This window comes from Pecten maximus, unplaced genomic scaffold, assembly GCF_902652985.1.
Source record: "Pecten maximus unplaced genomic scaffold, xPecMax1.1, whole genome shotgun sequence".
NCBI lineage: Eukaryota > Metazoa > Mollusca > Bivalvia > Pectinida > Pectinidae > Pecten > Pecten maximus.
This window is the reverse complement of record NW_022983045.1, coordinates 71162-99104: the sequence shown is the minus strand read 5'-3', so window position 1 is coordinate 99104 and position 27943 is coordinate 71162. Positions and strand designations below refer to the sequence as shown.

Genomic DNA, 27943 nt, shown 5'->3' with positions numbered 1-27943 from the left:
CTCGCACTGCTGAACGGGAACCCTGGAATTTGGTAAGGCAGTCTAACAATCTTTAGTTTTGTATATATGTCGGAGTATTATATAGTAGTTTAATAATTTACATAGTTTATATTATAATTCTGATATAACAGTAACTTTGTCTGCTAATATCCTACAATTATCCTGTCTAAAGGACTTTTTATTATTTGATTGTAATTGTAGGCTTCTAGAGATTTCTGGAACTAAACTCTTGCATTGCGGAGTTTGTGTACACCCTAGCGGTCACACAAAAGTCACTTGTTTGAAGATTTGAGAGATATAGTGAAAAGAAAAACAAAGCAAGAAAAACGCAACCTCAAACGATTATGAGCAGTAAGTGTTTCCTATCAAGTTAAAGCCTGATGTTATAACTGTGTGTTTGCTATTAAAAACAACTCACAAATACCGAGTATTTTGTGCAACTTTCCCAGCAAAACTATAACACGTAGAATTTTGTGCATTTGACAAGTTATAACAATTCGTGCGACTTGGTGCACATCGAATTTTGGAAAATGCATTTAGAATTTGTAACCCAAAAATGCGTGGTACCAGCAGGTTATCTAGTAAGGAGGAAGTAGCCGGTCCCGTTAGCTATTCCTGTTACAACTCGCAGCTCTATGACCGCTAAATTCAGATCATGATATCGTCGATTAGTATTATTATAAAAGCGTAACAAATATACAGATGTATAATCTGTATAATAATAATAAATGGAAATAAAAACAGACTGTGATCATTTGAAAGAAACAACAACCCATTGCTTGCCCCTATCGTTTTATTGTTCAGGATCGTCGTACTGGGAAATAAAACCCATGTGAATGCCAAAGCCATATTGTATACTACTATAGGCCCTTTAACAGGTTACGGATAGACATAGACGCAACGCATGGGAGTTAATGCTGTACACGGAAACCGAACTCATGAATACCTAGAAATAGGCTTCACAGGTAGACAGAGGATATTTTCTGTAAACAGTAACGCGCAAATAGAACATATTGTGTATAGATAAATGTATATATATTTAGACTATATATATAACAATAAGTTAGGTATTACTGTTTTATCTTTGTATAGATCATCTTATTTATTTGGTTCATTTTTAATTGGCTTACTAACAATGCATCTAATATAATTGATTTTTAATTAGGGTTAAAGATTGTTTTTATTCGAAAACCTTATATAAAATAGCTGAATAGATCTGGCACTTCAAGTTATTTTTTTTCATTGAAAATGTATGATAGCATTAATTTGATATAAAGACTTTTAACAAACAACATAAGAAATAGAAATTGGGAACAAACAAAAATTTATTTGGCAAGTTGTTCGTGGTCTCTGAAAATGGATTGGAACTATCTTGTACTCGAAGTGTTTTTAATATTTCAAAAACTTAACTTCCAACAGTTTATATTTTTCTTAATATAAAATACAAAAGAAAGTTGTTGTGTTTTCATCACTTTGATAGAATATTCTGGATCCAATATCAAATTTTGATTTACAGTTAACATCAGACTTACGTTTCCGTTTAGTAAACCAACTTAAATACAGTAAAACTCACTTGTGTCGAACACGGTTGAATCGAATACATCGGATGAGTCGAACATTTCGTTCGGTCCCGATTTTTTCCCTTCTTTATCTTAGTAAATTAAGCACGGATGATTCGAACACTGTTGAATCGAATACTGCGGTTGTTTGAATATATTTTGTGGTCCCTTCCTTCTAAACTATACCATTTCCATTTTTGTATCGAACATCAAGGCGTCATACTGTCTCAGGTAAAATTTGCTGGCCTCGTCTGATTGACCGAGTGTAACCGATCACCCGTAACGGTGTTACCAGAGCCTATTGTTAGTTTCCGGCTGTCGGTCCCACACCATCCCATTGTTTATACAGGTGCACAGGTGACGTAAAACGTTCAGGTATACATAACTAAGAATAAAATGTGCACGTTTTAGTCTACAAACCAATATGTGTTCTGTTTACTGTTTTGATACACATGACCGCCGAACAAAATAAGGAAAAAATAAACGATAAACTACATATCTTCCATCGAAAAATACAAAGAAAAAATACCTGTCTGTCATTGATATATTTATATGCCTAACTTCTGAATACGACGATCCAATAGTAACAATGATATGCGGGATGTTTTTACTATGTTCAAAAGATCGTGGCAATGCTATGCAGCCGATAAACACTGACCGCGGCCTTCACCTTTGATACAAAATCAGCATGTGTACGGTCGATCAATTTTCCCGGACTGTTAATTGTTTAATATTGTTGAATTGTAGAACAATATACATGTAAATGGATTTTAAGATAATAATATGAGTACAAGATATACATTTATATTCTTATAATGTATGTAACGTTTTCATAGAATATTATGTTGTCATTGTACGACTTCCGTGTGTAAATCGATCGTGTGTCTATGTCAAAGATGATTTTACGCATGAACTTTGTTTTGATCTGTAATTATAACCGTGCACAATATTGTTTATTAGATAAAGGAATAATTGTTATCATGTACCATTAATTCATTTCTTTGTTATTATTAATTGCTTATTTTCGACTTTGTTATCATGCAAGCACTTGTTCTGAATACAACCGATGATAGTCGGGTATTTTGTCACCGTATTCAAACACGGATAAGTCGAATATTTTGCTTGGTCCCGTCGACTTCAACTTATCCTAGTTTTACTGTATTACTAATTCATACTCAAATATACCTTTATGACTATTCCTAATGATATCATTATTACTATACTGTTACTTTTTGAATATCTCCGATATAATTGAAGTATGTATAGAGTATTAGAGGTCAACATATAAATCACAATAGATTCATATAATTTTCATGAATGAGTTTAGTAAATACTTATTCCCTTGTTTAAAAATGTCGTCCCGACATTCTTAGTTCGTAATTTCTCAGTACAAGAAAACAAGAATATCAACAACAAAAATTCAATAATTTTCAACTCGTTTTTAACAAATTTGTATCAGTTTGATTAGCAAATAAAATTGCATTACTATAAGTACATAAATAATCATCAAATAATGGTTTTGGGGAAAAACAATAAGGTTGAGAAGAACGTGTATCAGAATTTTTCTCCTAATCTCCAGTCTGAAACCAAATCATTCAAAATATTTCATTTAATAAAACAAGCTACTGAAATTAGAAAATTGCTCATACATTTTTATCATAAAACCCAGTCCTCTTCAACAACTTGGCCCATATACCATTCCCTAAACCGATCTTGAGGTTTACGCAATCTTTTAGAGTGCCTTGGGCTTTGTTCCCTTACTACAAATTCGTTTCCTACAGGACTTGCCTGTATATCCTCAAACCAGTCCGTTTTATCCCTGTGTCTTGTCCCTACTTTGTCACTATATCGACTATAGAAAGATTTTGAGAATCACTGTTCTCTACACTGATATGTAGATTGTCAGACCAATTTATAGATATCCTGATACCTTGTCGAGTGGCCCTAGGTACGTAAGATGACACTTACTCCACCCTCGAGTTCGAACTTGAATCAGACATGCTATCGTTCAAAGATCGTACAATTGATTCATGTGGCTCCGCCTCATTTCGTGCAGTTGTAACAGTATGTTCCGATAAACAGTTCAAACTCTACCTGAGCGCACACTGTTTCAGCTTGACACTGCACACTGGTTTGTCCTTATGAGGTTTGGATAATATCATTCCACTTGTCAGTAACTTTTATTTTAACCTTAGGTTTACATTTCTGATTAAAACCCTATTCCATGTATTGAAAACTGAATGTCTTACCCGAAAAAAAAAAACATAACAGCAAGAGGCCCATGGGCCTTAACGTTCATCTGAGCATTGTAATATTTTTGTAAATGTGACTGACCCTTTTTTACCACTCCCATCAGCCCTTGGGGGTCAGTTCGGCCAAAAAGTGCATACCAGCAAATTGCCTTCAAAAACTGCTAATTCCAATAAAAATGAAACAAATGATGTTCCAAAATGTGATTTCCTTGTATAAACTTCAGTAAAGTTTAGCCCCTCCCCAGGGATAAACATGATACCTCAGGGTCATGCAATTCACTATTTTGGTAAAGCATATTAAGACCTTTCAATCGCTCATTTTGACTTCAGGTGTATTGGTTTCAATGTTTGGTGTTCATTACAGAATCTCCAAGATAACTGTAATTGAAGAATGTCTGTCCTCTCAGAAAAATAATGACAAAATCATGACAAAAAATTACAAATAATGACAAAATCATGAAAAGAAATGACCTACGTACAACTCAAGACAGTTATGACTGTGACGTCACAGTCTAAAATGTTCCGGGAATAGAAAGTGAAACCATTTTACCATGGTAGTATTTTTATTTCTAGCAACAAAACAACACCTTTATTTCACTGTTGAGATGAATACATCAATTCAGAATGATTATTTTGAACTGACATGATTCGAGTTTACAATAAAAACTACTTAAAGCTATTGTAATTCACAAAAATAACCTCTGTAACACTCTTGACAGTTATGGCTGTGACGTCACCGTCTAGAAAGTTCCGAAAATAGAAAGTGAAAGCATTTTACCACGGTAGTATTTTTATTTCTAACAACAAAACAACACATTTAAACGATCAAACCTATGAAGACATCAATTCAGAATGATTATTTTGAACTGAGATGTGTATCCTTGATAACAGTGAACCACCTTCAGGTGAAGGATTTGTATAGATTTGCCATATAAAACAACTGCGATTTCAATCGCTCAATTTGACTGCATAATGCAGATATTTTCTCAAAAATGAATTCGGAGGTTGTCAAGGCTGTTTGCAAATCTGCTGTTACTGTAGCCATATTCATTGATCGTAAAGCGGCCGACCCTGTGCCTGGTGTTGCCAGTGGGTGTGCAGTTTTATCTGAAACACTAGGTACCAATGATTGGCAGAAATAAGTAGAAGAATTATCAAGTTTCAGAGCTCTTTGAGAACCGGTATTCTTTCCAGGGTGAAAACACTTAAAAGTGAATCCCTATATGCTCAGAATGATGCAAGTCATCAGGGTAAGGTAATGACACAGAAGAAGACAGGAAAGGTTGCGAGCGCTGTGTGTTCTCCGTAAGACACCAGTAAAGGCTGTTGTTGATTTGGTTCCTATTGAGAAGTCTAGACAAATGGAGTTTTTTCTGTAGACTTCATCGGGGTTGGCAAGTTCAAAGTGGCTATGAGATTTTGTTAGTCATAATTGATCACTTTACAAGGTATGCTTTAGTCGTAACTTGTCGCAATCAGAAAGTTCACACTATAGCTGTACTATAACTGTATTTTACAGCTTTCCTGGAAGATTGAATAGTAATAAAGGGTCTTAACTTTGAGTCCAAAGTTAAAACAGAACACTTTAAGCTAGCAGGGGTTAATAAGACCAGACTACTCCTAAACATCCTTACGGTAATTGCTCCGCCGAAATGTTCATTGGAAGTATCCTAGGTGTCTTAGATACCCTAGAGGATGAGAAAAACCAAATTGGAATATGTTACTTAGTTTGATGGAAACATCTCGGAATAGTTAAAATCACATTCCCCCAAGTAACCTAAAATTCAAGTTGAACACATGTATGAATGGCCATCCAAGATTTTCATTCACTCTCTCCTAACATTAAAATGATCACTTGCCTGCACGCTTTACCGGGAGAGACCGTGATATATCAGTGTATAAAAAGAAATCCGGCTTTATAAAAGATCAAAGATCAAAGGAACATGATTTAGTCCAAAATTGCATGAACAGGAATCCGAAAGAGTAATGACAAATAATAAGTTAAAGCTGTTGAAGATTTATTGATCATCATCGTTACTGACATAGTACACATTACTTTGGCACACGTTACTTCGGTATATCCACAACTAATAAAACTGGCTTTATAATATAGATTTTAACCGTTACATGAACAGCTGTTGTAACCGACAAAGTACATGTTATCATGATCATCAAATATAATATTCATTTTTTCAAAAACATTAGTGCAATTGAATTTACCTTCCAATGTTTCAATATATTTAATTGATTATAACAATTAGAAAATTCAGTTGTAATTTGAACAATTACTATGACTATTTCATATGTGTATATGTTCGCATACTGTAGAGCTTAGCATTACTGGTGTTTGTGTTTAAAAACCATTTACATCCCGAGCAAATCTCAATTACAACAACTATAGACACATGTGTGGGTGAATATATATACCCCTTCTAAAATATAGATAGGTATATAATAAATATATTCATTAAAAAATCTAAAAAAAAAATAAAGGAAGGTAATAATTAAAAATTTCGCCGGCTGGACTTGAAGCTTGCCTCCACGGTGGAAGGCTTCTGCTTTTTTTATCTTAAAAATAAAATGTTAATATCCCAGATATAGGGCCTCAGGGTCTCCAATGTTCCTCACAGTTTAAACAATGATGAAATGAATAATAAGAAAGACATCATTAAAAATATCATAGAATATTTATCAGGCAGTATAATCACAGATATTAAGCTTTCAACATGAATAAAGGCAAGTGACACATCTTAAAACATCAACAGACAAAATCAATCTATTGATATTTGGCAAATTGCAAGCATTGCGAAATACAACATTTTTTGTTTGTTTAACATAGTTCGTAATCCTTCCTCGGACTCGGAGAACAGAACAGTGTCGTCAGCATACATAACCAATTATTGAGTTATATCTCTACACCTTCATTACCTTATGTATTTCTCGGTACATTATCCAAGCCAAGTCTTTCCAAGTGTACATGGTGATGTCACCTTAGTGGCAGATTCGAAATGGCTGTCGTTAGATGCAAAGTTTTTCATGTCTAACGTCACATACATTGTGTAGAGGTTAGTGATGCATAAAACGCACACATAATAAGGAAATTAACGCTTACCTAAGTTCGTGTGCATAAAACCTAACCTAGAAATATTGAATGTGTGAGCATCGAACACCCGTGACTGCGCATGTATCTCGATAAATCGTTTAGGCGCATGCACAGGCACACCTCAACCACTCGCACTGCTGAACAGGAACCCTGGAACTTGGTAAGGCAGTCTAACAATCTATATTTTTGTATATTTGTCGGAGTATTATATAGTAGTTTAATAATTTACATAGTTTATATTATAATTCTGATATAACAGTTACTTTGTCTGCTAATATCCTACAATTATCCTGTCTAAAGGACTTTTTATTATTTGATTGCAATTGTAGGCTTCTAGAGAATTCTGGAACTAAACTCTCGCGTTGTGGAGTTTGTGTACACCCTAGCGGTCACACAAAAGTCACTTGTTTGAAGATTTGAGAGATATAGTGAAAAGAAAAACAAAGCAAGAAAAACGTAACCTCAAACGATTATGAGCAGTAAGTGTTTCCTATAAAGTTAAAGCCTGATGTTATAACTGTGTGTTTGCTATTAAAAACAACTCACAAATACTGAGTATTTTGTGCAACTTTCCCAACAAAACTATAACACGTAGAATTTTGTGCATTTGACAAGTTATAACAATTCGTGCGACTTGGTGCACATCGAATTTTGGAAAATGCATTTAGAATTTGTAACCCAAAAATGCGTGGTACCAGCAGGTTATCTAGTAAGGAGGAAGTAGCCGGTCCCGTTAGCTATTCCTGTTACAACTCGCAGCTCTATGACCGCTAAATTCAGATCATGATATCGTTGATAAGTATTATTATAAAAGCGTAACAAATATGCAGATGTATAATCGTGATAGCAGCAAATAAATGGAAATAAAAACAGATTTTGATAATTTGAAAAAAACAACAACCCATTGCTTGCCCCTATCGTTTTATTGTTCAGGATCGTCGTACTGGGAAATAAAACCCCTGTGAATGCTAAAGCCATATTGTATAATACTATAGGCCCTTTAACAGGTTACAGATAGACATAGACGCAACGCATGGGAGTTAATGCTGTACACGGAAACCGAACTCATTATATTTTGTGGAATATTCATAAGCTCGCGCCACTCATGCGCGTCGCGCTTCAAACCAGCCGACGCCGACAACCAGTTTGGTATGTAGAATGTAACGAGCACCTTGCGAGGATTTAACTTGATGTATATACATGAATACCTAGAAATAGGCTTCACAGTAGACAGAGGATATTTTCTGTAAACAGTAACGCGCAAATAGAATATATTGTGTATAGATAAGTGTTGTATATTTAGACTATATATATAACACTAAGATAGGTATTACTGTTTTATCTTTGTATAGATCATCTTATTATTTTTTGGTTCATTTTTAATTGGCTTACTAAAAATGCATCTAATATAATAATATTGATTTTTAATTAGGGTTAATGATTGTTTTATTCGAAAACGTTATATAAAATAGCTGAATAGATCTGGCACTTCAAGTAATTTTTTTTTTTCATTGAAAATGTATGATAGCATTGATTTGATTTTTGAAAGACTTTTAACACACCACGTAAGAAATAGAAGTTGGGGAAAAAAAACAATATTTTTGGCAAGTTGTTTGTGGTCTCTGAAAATGGATTGGAACTATCTTGTACTCGAAATGTTTTTAATATTTCAAAAACTTAACTTCCAACAGTTTATATTTTTCTTAATATAAAATACAAAAGAAAGTTGTTGTGTTTTCGTCACTTTGATAGAATATTCTGGATCCAATATCAAATTTTGATTGACAGTTAACATAAGACTTACGTTTCCGTTTAGTAAACCAACTTTAATATTACTAATTCATGCTCAAATATACCTTTATGACTATTCCTAATGATATCATTATTACTATACTGTTACTTTTTGAATATCTCCGATATAATTGAAGTATGTATAGAGTATTAGAGGTCAACATATAAATCACAATAGATTCATAAAATTTTCATGTATGAGTTTAGTAAATACTTATTCCCTTGTTTAAAAATGTCGTCCCGACATTCTTAGTTCGTAATTTCTCAGTACAAGAAAACAAGAATATCAACAACAAAAATTCAATAATTTTCAACTCGTTTTTAACAAATTTGTATCAGTTTGATTAGCAAATAAAATTGCATTACTATAAGTACATAAATAATCATCAAATAATGGTTTTGGGGGAAAACAATAAGGTTGAGAAGAACGTGTATCAAAATTTTTCTCCTAATCTCCAGTCTGAAACCAAATCATTCAAAATATTTCATTTAATAAAACAAGCTACTGAAATTAGAAAATTGCTCATACATTTTTATCATAAAACCCAGTCCTCTTCAACAACTTGGCCCATATGCGATTCCCTTAACCGATCTTGAGGTTTACGCAATCTTTTAGAGTGCCTTGGGCTTTGTTCCCCTACTACAAATTCGTTTCCTACAGGATTTGCCTGTATATCCTCAAACCAGTCCGTTTTATCCCTGTGTCTAGTCCCTACTTTGTCACTATATCGACTATAGAAAGATTTTGAGAATCACTGTTCTCTACACTGATATGTAGATTGTCAGACCAATTTATAGATACCCTGATACCTTGTCGAGTGGCCCTAGGTACGTAAGATGACACTTACTCCATCCTCGAGTTCGAACTTGAATCAGACATGCTATCGTTCAAATATCGTACAATTGATTCATGTGGCTCCGCCTCATTTCGTGCAATTGTAACAGTATGTTCCGATAAACAGTTCAAACTCTACCTGAGCACAAACTGTTTCAGCTTGACACTGCACACTGGTTTGTCCTTATGAGGTTTGGATAATATCATTCCACTTGTCAGTAACTTTTATTTTAACCTTAGGTTTACATTTCGGATTAAAACCCTATTCCATGTATTGAGAACTGAATGTCTTACCCGAAAAAAAAACATAACAGCAAGAGGCCCATGGGCCTTAACGTTCATCTGAGCATTGCAATACTTTTGTAAATGTGACTGACCCATTTTTACCACTCCCATCAGCCCTTGGGGGTCAGTTCGGCCAAAAAGTGCATACCAGCAAATTGCCTTCAAAAACTGCTAATTCCAATAAAAATGAAACAAATGATGTTAAAAAATGTGATTTCCTTGTATAAACTTCAGTAAAGTTTAGCCCCTCCCCAGGGATAAACAGGATACCTCAGGGTCATGCAATTCACTATTTTGGTAAAGCATATTAAGACTCTTCCATTTAAGAAGAGTATTTGATTTCACATTATTTGGGCCATGGGAAGATGTTTTCGAAATCTAAGCTAATTTGACCCTTTTTAGCCCCGCCCATCAGCCCCTGGGGCCAACATGTGCATACTATGAAACTATCATCCCATGCTGATATTATCTTAACCAAATTAGAATGAATTCTAATGGAAATGAAACAAATGATAGTCAAAAATATTATTTTCCTATATAAACTCTAGTAAATTTTACCCCCTCCTCAGGGGCAAACATGAGACCCAGGGTCATTAAGTTCACAATTTTGGTTAAGCACCTTAAGACCTTTCTACCTGTGAGGAGTATTTGATTCTACCATATCTGGGAGTTGAGAAGATGTTTGAAATGTTAGTCACGCCCCTGTGGCCCCTGGGGGTTGGTGAACATATTATTTACAATTGTGGTTGACATTTGGCCAGCCATGGAAGCTTCCTGCTAAATTTCATTAAATTTGGTTCCACGGTTGTGGAGAAGAAGTCGAAAATGTGAGTTGTTAAGGATGGACGACGGATGACGCCATCCAAGGTAATTTAAACTATTGAACTCTACAAGAGTTAAGCAATCGTGTTAAAAAGATCTGATCGAAATGAATGAATACGAGGTGAAACCTAGTTCGCTACTGCAACGAAGATTCCGATAGAAATAAAAAGTTAGTGTGGTGTTTGGTTGGTTGGTTTATTTTGTTTAACGTCCTACTAACAGCTAAGGTCATTCAAGGACGGCCTCCCGTGCGTGCGACATGCATGCGTGTTGCAAGTGCATATGTGTGTTTTGGGAGGCTGCGGTATGTTCTTGTTAAGTCTCCTTGTGATGGGCCGGAACTTCTGCCGATTTATAGTGCTATATCACTGAAGCATACCGCCTGAGACACCCAGCAGCACACCCCACCCGGTCACATTATACTGACAACGGGCGAACCAGTCGTCCCACTCCTAATATGCTGAGCGCTGAGCAGGAGCAGCAACTTCCATTTTTAAAGACTCTGGTATGTCTCGGCTAGGAGACAGAACCCAAAGCCTTCCTCACAGCGGCGAACGCTCAACTAAAGGCGATAAGTGAGGCATTGTCAAGGGAGACATTAGGAAGAAGAAAGTGGTTCAGAAAGAGGAGAAAATATAAGATCCCAAATTAACTCCCCTCTTACGATCCTGCAATGGGGGCAGCAGGTACAATTCTTACGCCCTACCTGCTGGGCAGTTAGTGTGGTGTAAGGCAGTTGATAATGAAATGCTTGTATATATGTGTGACCTGAATGTGCAGTAAAAACAAATCACTAAAACAAGACTAAAGATATGTTGGATAGTAATTCTCGGAAATTTTGCAGGAAAATTATCGACATTGAGTTAATGAAGAAACATGCAAGTGACGGACATTTAAAACACCGCCGATCTACGAATTAAGTACTAGAAACACAATTAATTTATAAATATGACCAATTTCTCCAGTAATCAACGGACGTCCAATAAATTAACCCTGTTAATCCCACCTACCCACGAGGTTACGACAATGATAGTCAGAATGTCAAATGAAACATTCCTGAAAATGATATGATTATAAATAACCATAAAAATAATTTGGAGTCTTATTTACCGCTCTATCACTACCATTTTTTTTCTATATGTAGCCCTGGTTAATACTAGTAGCAATATAGGCTAAATAAATCTACTATTTAGCTCGATCGTTTGAGAATACGACTAGTAATCAAGAGATCCCGGATCCGATCCCTTGAAGAGAACTTGAAATAAATTTAATATATCCTGCGGTTTGTTACATATATCCTCTGCTGAAAGCAGAGTAAATCTACATACAATGTATACCTAAGTTAGTTGATATTTCGTCTGACATCTTGTCTGTTGATGTTTTAAAATGTGTCAAGGTCGCCAAATCTAGTTATGTGATTATAACGGGGAGTTATGTGACCTTATTTCAATAAATAAGAATTTGTGAAAAATCTCATTTTTAATAAATTTTATTTCAAAACGTCTTCAACTTCTAATGCAAAATTATATGTGAATATTTTATAAGGTATCCATGTATTTATGTTCATCTGTTATATCGTACTGTTGTTATTCTTATGTTTTATGGTCATCTAAGTATGTATTGTTATGCTGATTTTAACCTCTTTTATACATTTGGTTTTCTTATATGTGGAATATCTTTCGATGCTTCAAATACTTGTTATATCTATCAAATGAAATGGAGATAAAAACAAAAAACGACAAAACAATTAACATAAATTTGACGATGCTTATATTATGAAAAAATATATAGAGGTCCCCTATAAAGTATTCATTGTTTGCTCCTTTTTTACTCGTCATTATATGTCTATAATTCATCAATTACAGATCAACAGCAAGGTGCAGGGGGCGGCCAGCCACCACCAAACAGTTCTCGTAAGTTTTGAATTATCATTTGTCCTACTTCCAAGATATCATCCATATGAATACATGTTTAAAAGGATGTCGACATATTTTGAGACGCATATTCTGATATAATTTTCATTTCAGTAGACCTGTATTCAGTAGACCTGTATTCAGTAGACCTGTGTTCAGTAGACCTGTATTCAGTAGACCTGTGTTCAGTAGACCCGTATTTCCTTATCATATTAATGACCGGATATAGTAAGTTTGTTTGCTAATAAAAAAAGGTTAGTCAGATAATCCTTTTCCGAGAATTTTACCCCGAAAGGTTGGGAGATGAAAACCCATTACATTTGCTCTAACCCCTTGGTTGTTACGTTCTATGATCCTGAATAAGACCCAATAACTTTATGTATATACATGAATACCTAGAAATAGGTTTCACAGGTAGACAGAGGATATTTTCTGTAAACAGTAACGCGCAAATAGAACATATTTTGTATAGATAAATGTATATATATTTAGACTATATGTATAACAATAAGATAGGTATTACTGTTTTATCTTTGTATAGATCATCTCATTATTTTTTGGTTCATTTTTAATTGGCTTCCTAACAACGCATCTAATATAATTGATTTTTAATTAGGGTTAATGATTTTTTTATTCGAAAACCTTATATAAAATAGCTGAATAGATCTGGCACTTCAAGTTATTTTTTTTCATTGAAAATGTATGATAGCATTAATTTGATTTAAAGACTTTTAACAAACCACGTAAGAAATAGAAGTTGGGAACAAAAACAATATTTTTGGCAAGTTGTTTGTGGTCTCTAAAAATGGATTGGAACTATCTTGTACTCGAAGTGTTTTTAATATTTCAAAAACTTAACTTCCAACAGTTTATATTTTTCTTAATATAAAATACAAAAGAAAGTTGTTGTGTTTTCATCACTTTGATAGAATATTTTGGATCCAATATCAAATTTTGATTTACAGTTAACATCAGACTTACGTTTGCGTTTAGTAAACCAACTTAAATATTACCAATTCATACTCAAATATACCTTTATGACTATTCCTAATGATATCATTATTACTATACTGTTACTTTTTGAATATCTCCGATATAATTAAAGTATTTATAGAATATTAGAGGTCAACATATCAATCACAATAGATTCATATAATTTTCATGTATGAGTTTAGCAAATACTTATTCCCTTGTTTAAAAATGTCGTCCCGACATTCTTAGTTCGTAATTTCTCAGTACAAGAAAACAAGAATATCAACAACAAAATTCAATAATTTCCAACTAGTTTTTAACAAATTTGTATCAGTTTGATTAGCAAATAAAATTGCATTACAACTGTACTATAAGTACATAAATAATTATCAAATAATGGTTTTGGGGGAAAAACAATAAGGTTGAGAAGAACTTGTATCAGAGTTTTTCTCCTAATCTCCAGTCTGAAACCAAATCATTCAAAATATTTCATTTAATGAAACAAACTACTGAAATTAGAAAATTGCTCATACATTTTCATCATAAAACCCTGTCCTCTTCAACAACTTCGCCCATATGCGATTCCCTAAACCGATCTTGAGGTTAACGCAATCTTTTAGAGTGTTTGGGCTTTGTTCCCTTACTACAAATTCGTTTACTACAGGACTTGCCTGTATATCCTCAAACCAGTCCGTTTTATCCCTGTGTCTAGTCCCTACTTTGTCACTATATCGACTATAGAAAGATTTTGAGAATCGCTGTTCTCTACACTGATATGTAGATTGTCAGACCAATTTATAGATACCCTGATACCTTGTCGAGTGGCCCTAGGTACGTAAGATGACACTTACTCCACCCTCGCGTTCGAACTTGAATCAGACATGCTATCGTTCAAAGATCGTACAATTGATTCATGTGGCTCCGCCTCATTTCGTGCAATTGTAACAGTATGTTCCGATGAACAGTTCAAACTCTACCTGAGCGCACACTGTGTTCCAGCTTGACACTGCTCACTGGTTTGTCCTGATGAGGTTTGGATAATATCATTCCACTTGTCAGTAACTTTTATTTTAACCTTAGGTGTACATTTCTGATTAAAACCCTATTCCATGTATTAAGAACTGAATGTCTTACCCGAAAAAAAACATAACAGCAAGAGGCCCATGGGCCTTAACGTTCATCTGAGCATTGCAATATTTTTGTAAATGTGACTTGACCCTTTTTTACCACTCCCATCAGCCCTTGGGGGTCAGTTCGGCCAAAAAGTACATACAGCAAATTGCCTTCAAAAACTGCTAATTCAAATAAAAATGAAACAAATGATGTTCAAAAATGTGATTTCCTTGTATAAACTTCAGTAAAGTTTAGCCCCTCCCCAGGGATAAATATGATACCTCAGGGTCATGCAATTCACTATTTTGGTAAAGCATATTAAGACTCTTCCATTTAATAAGAGTATTTGATTTTACCTTATTTGGGCCTTGGGAAGATGTTTTTGAAATTTAAGCTAATTTGACCCTGGGGGGTTAGTCAGGGCCAACATTTGCATACTATGAAACTATCATCCCATGCTGATATTATCCTAACCAAATTAGAATGAATTCCAATGGAAATGAAACAAATGATTGTCAAAAATGTTATTTTCCTATATAAACTCTAGTAAATTTTACCCCCTTCTCCGGGGCAAACATGAGACTCAGAGTCATGAAGTTCACAATTTTGGTTAAGCACCTTAAGACCTTTCTACCTGTGAGGAGTATTTGATTCTACCATATCTGGGAGTTGAGAAGATTTTTGAAATGTTAGTCACGCCCCTGTGGCCCCTGGGGGTTGGTGAACATATTATTTACAATTGTGGTTGACATTTGGCCAGCCATGGAAGCTTCCTGCTAAATTTCATTAAATTTGGTTCCACGGTTGTGGAGAAGAAGTCGAAAATGTGAGTTGTTAAGGATGGACGACGGATGACGCCATCCAAGGTAATTTAAACTATTGAACTCTACAAGAGTTAAGCAATCGTGTTAAAAAGATCTGATCGAAATGAATGAATACGAGGTGAAATCTAGTTCGCTACTGCAACGAAGATTCCGATAGAAATAAAAAGTTAGTGTGGTGTTTGGTTGGTTGGTTTATTTTGTTTAACGTCCTACTAACAGCTAAGGTCATTCAAGGACGGCCTCCCGTGCGTGCGACATGCATGCGTGTTGCGAGTGCATATGTGTGTTTTGGGAGGCTGCGGTATGTTCTTGTTAAGTGTCCTTGTGATGGGCCAGAACTTTTGCCAATTTATAGTGCTATATCGCTGAAGCATACCGCCTGAGACACCCAGCAGCACACCCCACCCGGTCACATTATACTGACAACGGGCGAACCAGTCGTCCCACTCCTAATATGCTGATCGCTAAGCAGGAGCAGCAACTTCCATTTTTAAAGACTCTGGTATGTAGCGGCTAGGGGACAGAACCCAAAGCCTTCCTCACATCGGCGAACGCTCAACTACAGGCGAAAAGTGAGGCATTGTCAAGGGAAACATTAGGAAGAAAAAAGTTGTTCAGAAAGAGGAGAAAAGATAAGATCCCAAATTTAGTCGCCTTTTACGATCATACAATGGGGGCAGCAGGTACAATTCTTAAGCCCTACCTGCTGGACCGATAGTGTGGTGTAAGGCAGTTGATAATGAAATGCTTGTATATATGTGTGACATGAATGTGCAGTAAAAACAAATCACTAAAACAAGACTAAAAATATGTTGGATAGTAATTCCTGGTAATATTGCACGCAAATTATCGACATTGAGTTAATGAAGAGACGTGCAAGTGACGGACATTTAAAACACCGCCGATCTACGAATTAAGTACTAGAAACACAATTAATTTATAAATATGACCAATTTCTCCAGTAATCAACGGACGTCCAATAAAGTGACCCTGTTAATCTCACCTATCCACGAGGTTACGACAATGATAGTCAGAATGTCAAATGAAACATTCCTGAAATGATATGATTATAAATAACCATAAAAATAATTTGGAGTCTTATTTACCGCTCTATCACTACCATTTTTTTTCTATATGTAGCCCTGGTTAATACTAGTAGCAATATAGGTTAAATAAATCTTCTAGCTAGCTCGATCGTTTGACAATACGACTAGTAATCAAGAGATCACGGGTTCGATCCCTTGAAGAGAACTTGAAATACATTTAATATATCATGCTCTCTGTTACATATATCCTCTACTGAAAGCAGAGTAAATCTACATACAATGTATACATGTACATAAGTTAGTTGATATTTCGTCTGACATCATGACTGTTGATGTTTTAAGATTTGTCAAGGTCGCCAAATCTAGTTACGTGATTATAACGGGGAGTTATGTGACCTTATTTCAATAAGTACGAATTTGTGAATAGTCTCATTTTTAATATATTTTATTGCAAAACGTCTTCAACTTCTAATGCAAAATTATATGTGAATATTTTATAAGGTATCCATGTATTTATGTTCACCTGTTATATCGTTCTGTTGTTATTCTTATGTTTTATGGTTATCTAAGTATTTATTGTTATGCTGATTTTAACCTCTTTTATACATTTGATTTTCTTATATGTGGAATGTCTCTTCGATGCTCCAAATACTTGTTATATCTATCAAATGAAATGGAGATAAAAACAAAAACGACAAAACAATTAACATAAATTTGACGATGCTTATATTATGAAAAAAAAACCTATAGAGGTCCCCTATAAAGTATTCATTGTTTGCTCCTTTTTGAATCGTCATTAAGTCTATAATTCATCATTTACAGATCAACAGCAAGGTACAGGGGGCAGCCAGCCACCACCAAACAGTTCTCGTAAGTTTTGAATTATCATTTGTCCTTCTTCTTTAAAAGGATGTCGACGTATTTTGAGACGCATATTCCGATATAATTTTCATTTCAGTAGACCTGTATTCAGTAGACATGTATTCAGTAGACCTGTATTCAGTAGACCTGTATTCAGTAGACCTGTATCTCCTTATCATATTAATGACTGGATATAATAAGTTTGTTTGCTAATAAAAGGAAAGAACAAGATTAGTAAGATAATCCTTTTCCGAGAATTTTACCCCGAAAGGTTGGGAGATGAAAACTATACATTTGCTCTAACCCCTTGGTTGTTACGTTCTATGATCCTGAATAAGACCCCAATCAATCTCTTTGCCAACCGTTTGCCTCCGAAAATCTCAAAAAAATCGTATCTTTGGCTTTTCGATATTTTTAACAGAACGTTTACAATTAGGTTTTGAAAATCGGTCGTATTTATCTGAAGATTCGCGGAATTTTCCAGAATCCTTTAGAATATTCTTTTCGATAGTAAGGAGTAAAGAGCTTGTTGCGCATGTGTTGAATATAAAGGAATATTATAACCGGTTATCTGGTTTATCTTGTCCTTTATGTTTCTTGCATGGACCGATGAAGGGAAGTGAACCTCGTGCAAATGAAGTGAACTGCGCAGCCCTCAGATTTCAAAATTCGGTCGCAACGGTATGACGTGTGTCACTTTGTAACATTGTTCTACTTATCGTACATGTGTGCACAGTAGTGGAACAGAAGTTGAACAGCAGTCAGTCAGTTACTTTTGTCCAAAAGGTAACACAAAATATAGTTCCAGATACGTTTTGATTATTACGACATTGATATACCTAAGTACGACTCTTTAAAGATGACGGAGATTTCATACAGCTTTGTAGAACTATTTAAGATGAACCTACATCGAGCTTGAAACTTCATCACGTCCTTCCACATCACTAGAGCTTGATCATATTGTAAGAGTAGAGAGTATAAGATCACCTTACTAGCTCAGACTAGCGGGAATTTACTTTAGCCTAGTGAAAGGATGTTTGCCACGAGAGCGAAAGGTCGCTAGTTCGACGCCCGGCATGGGAAGAGTGTTTTCCATTACTCCTTCCTATTGCAATTCCAATTGATGCACATTGAAATATTTGAAACATATGTCTGCATAAAAAAATGAATAACTTCAGCCTATTCAAATTATTTGCTTAACCTCATATCATCATCAATTTTTAATAGATTTGTTTTCTTTCCAATTTTTTGAAAATTAAATGATATTTAAAACCAAACAAAAACAAAACAAAAATGCTTATAATTTCAAATAACATTGTCTGACCTACCCTTTATTGAGACCGAAGCTTTTGACAGGGCCAAACTGTACATCTGCTTTTGCATAAATAAACATATTTAGTATATGTTCAAATTGTTTGCTTCAAATACCATACCGACATATATTAACCTTTCGCTTACATGTGCCAAAGAAAACAATGTGCAAAACATTCTGTTCTGATAAATATATAATGAAATATTTCCAATTATTCTATATCAAATTAAATTCAGACATTCTGAGTGCGGAATCGCATTGTGTGATTATTTTTTATCTTTTGAATTTAAATTGATTTCAAGTTATTACAAAAGGTATATGTTAATTAAAAGTTATTACCAGTTCAGTATCTTTTGATCATCTGTACCGGACTCCAAAATGCAGTGATAACATTAAATACAATCAATAGATAGGGACAATAGTTCGAATATCTATATAATTCCACACTAGTTATATAAAAGTTCCTGATCTTCCAGTGCTTATCGAGTCGGTTTTTAAAAAAAAATTTTGGTGCTAAGACAATGTGACCTTGGGTCACGTGGTAATGCTATATCAATAAAGTAAGGTACACCAGGGGTTGACTCAGTATATTTGATTAACTTATATATTAACTATATTTTCGTAATATACGAAATCTGACAAAATTCAAACCAAACGCTGTTAAATGATATAATATATACATGTACCCTAATGATGATATAATGTGAGAATCAATGCCATAGTTGTTGAAAATTGAAATTAAAACTGAGAAATTACCAACATATTACGGTGAATCTCTAATACGATGCTCAACTTTCTATGTAAATGAGCAGCTGGAAAAATGTCATATACGAATCCGCATTCTGCTTTGTTTTGAAGAATGGCTAACTTGCGAGGATTGCCATGCATCAGTAGCCCAACTATTTATATATATTTTTTTAAATGACCCCGGTTCCATATTCAACGTTGGAAATGTACCCCACAACATACTGACCCATTTGCATACTAAATTTTGTAAAATGACCCCGGTTCAATATTCAACATTGAAAATGGACCTCATGACACACTGACCGATTTGCATATCATTTGCTGAAAATGACCCCGGTTCCATATTGAACGTTGAAAATGTACCCCACAACATACTGACCCATTTCCATATATCTAAAAAAAAAATGAATCCGATTCCAAATTCAACGTTGATAATGGACCCACGACATACTGACCCATTTCCATGTTATTCTTTTTAAAATGACCCCGGTTCCATATTCAGCATTGAAAATGGACCCCACGACATACTGACCCATTTACATATCATTTGCCGAAAACGACCTCGGTTCAGATACAAACATGTCCTCATACACATGGGCTAGCATTCGCCATGCTTCTTTCTTCCTATTGCGATGGATTTATTCTTGTGTGTTGTTTTTACACCGATGGAAACGGGACACTTAGGCCTTTGTAAAGGCTAATGTTTCTATTTTTATTTTAATCAATGTTTTCATTTTATTCGTTTCAATTGATTTCGTTTCGTTCGTTTGATTTTCGATTGATTTCGTTTCGTTCCGTGTTGCTTTCATTTCGCACTGTACAGGTAACCTTTGAAAATCAGTTTTACACAACAACAAAAACATAAAATTGATGATTCTTAAATTATGAAAAAACAATAGAGATCCCCTATCAAATATTCATTATTTGTTCTTTTTTACTAGTCATTTCATTTATAATTCATCAATTACAGAGCAAGGTGGACAGGGACAAGGAAACTCCTTCACAGGAGACCGTATTCGTAAGTTTTGAATTATCTTTTGTCCTACATCCAAGTTATTATTCATATGAATACATGTTTAAAAGGATGTCGACATATTTTGAGATGCATATTCCGATATAATTTTCATTTCAGTAGACCTGTATTTAGTAGACCTGTATTCAGTAGACCTGTATCTCCTTATCGTATTAATGACCGGATATAATAAGTTTGTTTGCTAATAAAAAGAAAGAACAACGTTAGTCAGATAATCCTTTTCCGAGAATTATACCCCGAAAGGTTTGGAAATGAAAAACCATTACATTTGCTCTAACCCCTTGGTTGTTAGGTTCTATGATCCACAATCAACCTGCAGCACCATTACAACATAGGATATCTATTTTCTCTCTTCAACATCTCATAGAACATTCTTTCCGATAGTCAGGAGTAAAGATCTTGATGCGCATGTGTTAAATATAAAGGAATGTTGTAACCGCTTATGTGATTCAACTTGTCGATTATGTTGCTTGCATGGACTGATGAAGGGAATGGAACCTCGTGCAAATGAAGTGAACATTGCAAAGCCCTCAGATTCCAAACTTCGGTCGCAACGTATGATGTGACGTGTATCACTTTGTAACATTGTTCTACTTATCGTACATGTGTGCACATTAGTGGAACAACGGTCAGTCAGTTACTTTCGTCCAAACGGCAACACAAAATACAGTTCCAGACACGTTTAGATTATTACGACGTTGATATACGTAAAGTACGACTCTTTAAAGATCAAATACTCATTCACAACAAATATTTAAATACTCAATAATAAAACCTTAACCATATTCCTTTAAATACGAATGTGTGAAGTAGTGTGAATATTACAGTATATAGTATGTGTGTGATTTGGTCACTCGAGACACAGGGCAACGAGACAGTGAAATACCACAAAACTCGAAAACCTTTAAAAACTCGATTTTCAAGGTTTTGTTAAGTGAATGAATGTTGGGTTTTTAGTCTTGCGTTTATTCATAGATGGTATATGTAACTCAAAATCTAAAACCAAACTCCTGTGACTGCATACGTGATGCAGTCTGATAGCAGTGATGTTCAAGCTCAAGATCACTAGAAAAAGTGCGACAATGTGGATTTTAGTCGCACACTAGTGGAAGTTTTATGTGATGTTTTCGAAATATAGTATTTCATTGTCGCACTGTGACGCATATTATGATAAATAAAAGTAGATAAACATTGATTTGAAAATTGGCGGTATTCGACGACTCGTATTTAGTGACCTCAGTTGTCATAGATGACAATAACCTAGCAGGTCATGAGCGCGGTGTTATTGGGACTGTCAGTGTACTTTATTTCGAATATTGGTGATATTGCGGAACGGCATTGTTCTGATCGTAAATTAGCTAGATAGGTCTCTTCAAAATCATCTTCCTGTTTTTTGTACTTCCCTAGTTTGGCAATCTGAAGAATTTTCTCTGCCGCAAGTCCTTCTTTACATATTGAAAGTAACTCCTGTGTTTTCTTTAAATCCTTTCTTTCCCGGATTAATCGGTTCGGTCCAGGATACCGTGAATCACAATATTTCGTTCTGTTCTTCTTCTCCGATATCTCGGACATTACGGTGTGGAGGGATCATTTCCGTTCCTTCTTCCTTGCTGTTGTAGTTACTGCGATATTTCCCGACTCATTTCCGTCTTTACTGTCTCTCGCACTTTCCATGCACTTTTCCAAATCCGTAATGTTCAGTTTAAATATCTCCTTACATTTTATTTTTATGGTCCTGTCAATAGAAATGCTCCTTTCTGCATTGGATCGGCACTCGGTACAAAACCACAGGAAGTCAACAAGCCGGAAAGGCATTTTATGTGACTTTCTTTGCAACGCCCATTTCAAGTAATCTCTATTTAATGTACATATTGTGTGATTATCCCAGATAAAATTCATACCTGTTTCTATAAATATATTCTGAACATTCTTTAAACATTTGAAATCCATAGTTCCGTTTGTCTGTAAATTAAACATTGAGTTATATACATAGCACTAGACAGATTACTACCAGTTATCAATTTATGCCAAAACATAATAGTTCTTATTCTAACTTCTATATATAAAGGAAATCTCACGATCTCACCATATACCATGTAGTTTGGTGTACAGTTTAATACCCAGTATACGCTTACAGAACTGTAAATGTAGCTTTTCGACGACAATTAAATTTGCAAAGCCCCATACTTCTACTGAATACAAAAGTAACGGTAATACGAGGGAATCAAAAACTTTTAATTGTAGGTCTACAGGCAAAGGGACATGTCTTATTTTCTTGTATACAGCAAACATAGTTTTTTTTAGAATGTTCCACCAGTTTCATTTTTGTTTTGTAGTAGCTCCCATTAAAATTCATCAGAAATCATAAAAAAGGAAATGATTCTAGAACCTCTATCACATCATTGAATATTGTAAAATGGAAGTTCATTCGACACTTTCTTTTTGAAAATAAAACAATTTTAGTTTTATTTGTATTTATATCAAGCTTCCATCTACTACAATATAATTCAAATGTATTCAGGGCTGATTGGAGTTATTCGACCGATTCAGACATGATTACTATATCGTCTGCATGAAGAATTATTTGCTCACCGGTTACGACTAACCGAGAGCTAATGCTGTCAACCCGGCGTCGGCGTCGGCGTCGGCGTCCCACCCCAAAACTTTAAAGTTTTTGGAGTAAGTTTTTTGAAAGCTTGTAAGTCCAAAGGTATACACTTCATGCCCTTCTAAATTGGTTTATATATTCATTAGAGGTCTAGCAGTGATGTTATTGCAAAATCATGCAGAAAAAAATTGAGATTTTTTCGAATTTTGTCATTTTGTGGACTTAACTTTTTTGGCACCAAAACCCACTTTAAAGATTTTGGGGTCAGTTTTTGGAAAGTTTGTAAGTCCAAAAGTATACACCTATCACCCTTCTAATTTGGTTTATGCATTCATTAGATGTCCAGAAGTGATGCTGTGGCAAATCATGCAGGAAAAAAATGGCATTTTGGCATTTTACTATTAAGTGGAATTACTTTTTTTGACACAAAAAATCACTTTAAAGATTTTGGGGGTTAGTTTTGAAAAGCTTGTAAGTCCACACCCTTCTTATTTGGTTTATACATCCATTAGAGGTCTAGGAGTGATATTATGTGACATACAATTTCAAAATGACATGCTTATACATACATAAAAAAGGAATGCATAGTGTGATTGCTGCCGCCGGTGAGCTATCGCAATCATTGATTGCACTTGTAAACATTTTGATATAAATTCCAATGTTTTAACCTAAATTTTCTAAAATAAAATTGTAAACAATTCACGCTTTTTTCTCCAAAGTCTTCTAGATCATTCAGGTAAATGGCAAATAGAAATGGTGATACATGTTCCCCTTGTTTTACCCCGATATTACAAATGAACATTTCAGATACCTCCTTTCCATTTTTTATACAGGATTTGGTATTTGCATATAAATTATAAATAACTTTAAATATTTTCCCGGTTATGATTTTTTTCTGAATCCAGCCTGGGCATAAGTTATAAGATTTATTTCATCAGCCATCTTATTTAATCTGTTATTTAGAATAGATGTAAACACTTTATATATGCCGTCATTAACATAAAAATTCGGATTATTATATAAATACTTATTTAATTATTATTATTATTATTACAAGCTTACGGTTATAAGTATTTATATATTAAAGTATTTAAAATGCTGAAGTATCCATCCACGTAAATATGGTATATCATATACACGTCTCTTCCAGAAGGTAGAAAGTTGTAGTAAAATTTATTATGAAGTGTTTACAAATGGATACGATAGTAACGTGACCCCGGGGTCAGGGTCTGCTGAGAGTAGCCAGATCACACCTGCAGACCAGTCAATTTTAAACAAAGATGCACCCTGTACATGAGAAGTACAAATATACTTGATAGAACTATCCCGTGAAGTAATTCGACTATGGTTGAGAAGATGAATTATTTATATGACCATTTCCGTAAACTGTAAAACGAAAGTAGGTCTTGCCCAACTACATATAGATTACGATACGATAGCTATAAATTAAATCAGTGTTACTTTCCATTGTAATTTAGCACAATGGTGTCTCAAAAATTGCGAAAATAATCCGGTAATGTTCAATGGTCTTCTGTTTTTATTACCGTCGTGTTTTCTGGGTCGCGTTCTAATAACCGACGCCACGAAATGTCATACAGTTAATGGACCGAAGTGTTATCCACTCCAAACCTCCACTTATTGACTATAGATGCCTGATTCTATAGCATGTGGGCTTCCTACGTCATCAAATTCATTTCCCGCGAAATTACTGGGAAATCTAAAACAATTCTTTAAATGAAATGAAGAGAAAGAAATAGAAAACGTCTAAATAAAAGTATCGTGATCAGTATTGAGTACAACGTTAAAGTTCATTGTAAATAATTGCTACTATTTGCTAACCTAAAGCATAAGTAATCTAAATCAAATTATTTTAAAATCCATATTTCGTTTCTATTATAATCTTAAAAGTTGTATCACAAGATCATTTAGAAGCTTTGCAGTACTTACTCTTCCAAACGCACAGATGCTTTGATTTTAACAAATATGGCGACCTGAAGCTGCGAGGCGGTTTGGATTGGAATTAAATTGGTATATTTCGGCAAGTAAACATCGTACAATGTTCCCGTATGGTCAGATCATCTAATTTTGTTATTATGTATTCAGAACAGTTGTTGTTTAGTCGCTACCGTCATTAACATAAAAATTCGGATTATTATATAAATACTTATTTAATTACAAGCTTACCGGTTATAAGTATTTATATATTAAAGTATTTAAGATGCTGAAGTATCCATCCAAGTAAATATGGTATATCATATACACGTCTCTTCCAGAAGGTAGAATGTTGTAGTAATCCAAACGAATCGGTCGTGCATACATTTATTATGACGTGTTTACAAAGGGATACGATAGTAACGTGACCCTGGGGTCAGGGTCTGCTGAGAGTAGCCAGATCACACCTGCAGACCAGTCAATTTTAAACAAAGATGCACCCTGTACATGAGAAGTACAAATATACTTGATAGAACTATCCAGTGAAGTAATTCGACTATGGTTGAAAAGATGAATTATTTATATGACCATATCCGTAAACTGTAAAACGAAAGTAGGTCTTGCCCAACTACATATAGATTACGATACGATAGCTATGAATTAAATCAGTGTTACTTTCCATTGTAATTTAGCACAATGGTGTCTCAAAAATTGCGAAAATAATCCGGTAATGTTCAATGGTCTTCTGTTTTTATTATCGTCGTGTTTTCTTGGTCACGTTCTAATAACCGACGCCACGAAATGTCATACAGCTAATGGACCGAAGTGTTATCCACTCCAAACCTCCACTTATCGACTATAGATGCCTGATTCTATAGCATGTGGGCTTCCTACGTCATCAAATTCATTTCCCGCGAAATTACTGGGAAATCTAAAACAATTCTTTAAATGAAATGAAGCGAAAGAAATAGAAAACGTCTAAATAAAAGCATCGTGATCAGTATTGAGTACAACGTTAAAGTTCATAGTAAATAATTGCTACTATTTGCTAACCTAAAGCATCAGTAATTTAAATCAAATTATTTTAAAATTCATATTTCGCTTCTATTATAATCTTAAAATTTGTATCACAAGATCATTTAGAAGCTTTGCAGTACTTACTCTTCCAAACGCACAGATGCTTTGATTTTAACAAAGATGGCGACCTGAAGCTGCGAGGCGGTTTGGATTGGAATTAAATTGCGTATATTTCGGCACGTAAACATCGTACAATGTTCCCGTATGGTCAGATCATCTAATTTTGTCATTATGTATTCCGAACAGTTGTTGTTTAGTCGCTACGGTCATTAACATAAAATTCGGATTATTATATAAATACTTATTTAATTACAAGCCAACCGGTTATAAGTATTTATATATAAAAGTATTTAAAATGCTGAAGTATCCATCCACGTAAATATGGTATATCATATACACGTCTCTTCCAGAAGGTAGAAGTTTGTAGTAATCCAAACGAATCAGTGGTGGATACATTTATTATGACGTGTTTACAAAGGGATACGACAGTAACGTGACCCTGGGGTCAGGGTCTGTTGAGAGTAGCCAGATCACACCTGCAGACCAGTCAATTTTAAACAAATATGCACCCTGTACATGAGAAGTACAAATATACTTGATAGAACTATCCAGTGAAGTAATTCGATTATGTTTGAGAAGATGAATTATTTATATGACCATATCCGTAAACTGTAAAACGAAAGTAGATCTTGCCCAACTACATATAGATTACGATACGATCGATAGCTATGAATTAAATCAGTGTTACTTTCCATTGTAATTTAGCACAATGGTGTCTCAAAAAGTGCGAAAATAATCCGGTAATGTTCAATGGTCTTCTGTTTTTATTATCGTCGTGTTTTCTGGGTCGCGTTCTAATAACCGACGCCACGAAATGTCATACAGCTAATGGACCGAAGTGTTATCCACTCCAAACCTCCACTTATCGACTATAGATGCCCGATTTTATAGCATGTGGGCTTCCTACGTCATCAAATTCATTTCCCGCGAAATAACTGGGAAATCTAAAACAATTCTTTAAATGAAATGAAGGGAAAGAAATAGAAAACGTCTAAATATAAGCATCGTGATCAGTATTGAGTACAACGTTAAAGTTCATTGTAAATAATTGCTCCTATTTGCTAACCTAAAGCATAATTAATTTAAATCAAATTATTTTAAAATCCATATTTCGCTTCTATTATAATCTTAAAATTTGTATCACAAGATCATTTAGAAGCTTTGCAGTACTTACTTTTCCAAACGCACAGATGCTTCGATTTTAACAAAGATGGCGACCTGAAGCTGCGAGGCGGTTTGGATTGGAATTAAATTGCGTATATTTCGGCAAGTAAACATCGTACAATGTTCCCGTATGGTCAGATCATCTAATTTTGTCATTATGTATTCCGAACAGTTGTTGTTTAGTCGCTACGGTCATTAACATAAAATTCGGATTATTATATAAATACTTATTTAATTACAAGCCAACCGGTTATAAGTATTTATATATAAAAGTATTTAAAATGCTGAAGTATCCATCCACGTAAATATGGTATATCATATACACGTCTCTTCCAGAAGGTAGAAGTTTGTAGTAATCCAAACGAATCAGTGGTGGATACATTTATTATGACGTGTTTACAAAGGGATACGACATTAACGTGACCCTGGGGTCAGGGTCTGTTGAGAGTAGCCAGATCACACCTGCAGACCAGTCAATTTTAAACAAATATGCACCCTGTACATGAGAAGTACAAATATACTTGATAGAACTATCCCGTGAAGTAATTCGATTATGTTTGAGAAGATGAATTATTTATATGACCATATCCGTAAACTGTAAAACGAAAGTAGATCTTGCCCAACTACATATAGA

At 34.6% G+C, this 27943-nt stretch overlaps 1 long non-coding RNA gene across 2 annotated transcripts; it reads left to right on the top strand.

The window, feature by feature from the left end:
- LOC117321346 lies at positions 1-20458 on the top strand. Of its 2 annotated transcripts, XR_004531318.1 has the most exons (6): positions 1-32; positions 202-351; positions 7244-7393; positions 12513-12560; positions 17338-17385; positions 20406-20458. It is a non-coding gene; the product is annotated as an uncharacterized LOC117321346 (long non-coding RNA). The 2 variants fall into 2 exon arrangements; XR_004531317.1 differs by lacking the exons at positions 1-32; positions 202-351 and adding an exon at positions 7015-7074.
- The last annotated feature ends 7485 nt before the right edge of the window (positions 20459-27943 follow it).